General features: G+C 54.9%; 1 protein-coding gene across 1 annotated transcript in view; it reads left to right on the forward strand.

The window, feature by feature from the left end:
* LOC104278592 (C-type lectin domain family 2 member E-like) overlaps positions 1-293 on the forward strand; it is a gene marked incomplete at its 5' end in the record, with an annotated part of 2,765 nt that overhangs the window by 1,158 nt on the left and 1,314 nt on the right. The gene's annotated exons all lie outside the window — the stretch shown is intronic.

Consider the following 293-nt stretch of genomic DNA (forward strand, 5'->3'; position numbering starts at 1 on the left):
GGGCCAGGGCTCCGGCACCCGCACAGGGAAAAAGTTTTTTCTAATATTTTTGTGGAACCTCCTGTGTTCCAGCTTGTACCCATTGCCCCTTGTCCTATCACTGGACGTCCCTAAGAAGAGCCTGGCTCCTTGTCCTCCTGACACTCCCCCTTTCCATAGTGATAAACATGAATGAGGTCACCCCTCAGGCTCCTCTTCTCCAGCTCCTTCAGCCTTTCCTCCCCAGGGAGATGTTCCATCCTTCCATCATCCCTGTGGCTGCACTGGACTCTCTCCCGCAGGTCCCTGTCCCT

The sequence above is a fragment of the Apaloderma vittatum genome, unplaced genomic scaffold, assembly GCF_000703405.1.
Source record: "Apaloderma vittatum isolate BGI_N311 unplaced genomic scaffold, ASM70340v1 scaffold20388, whole genome shotgun sequence".
NCBI classification, from domain to species: Eukaryota; Metazoa; Chordata; class Aves; order Trogoniformes; family Trogonidae; genus Apaloderma; species Apaloderma vittatum.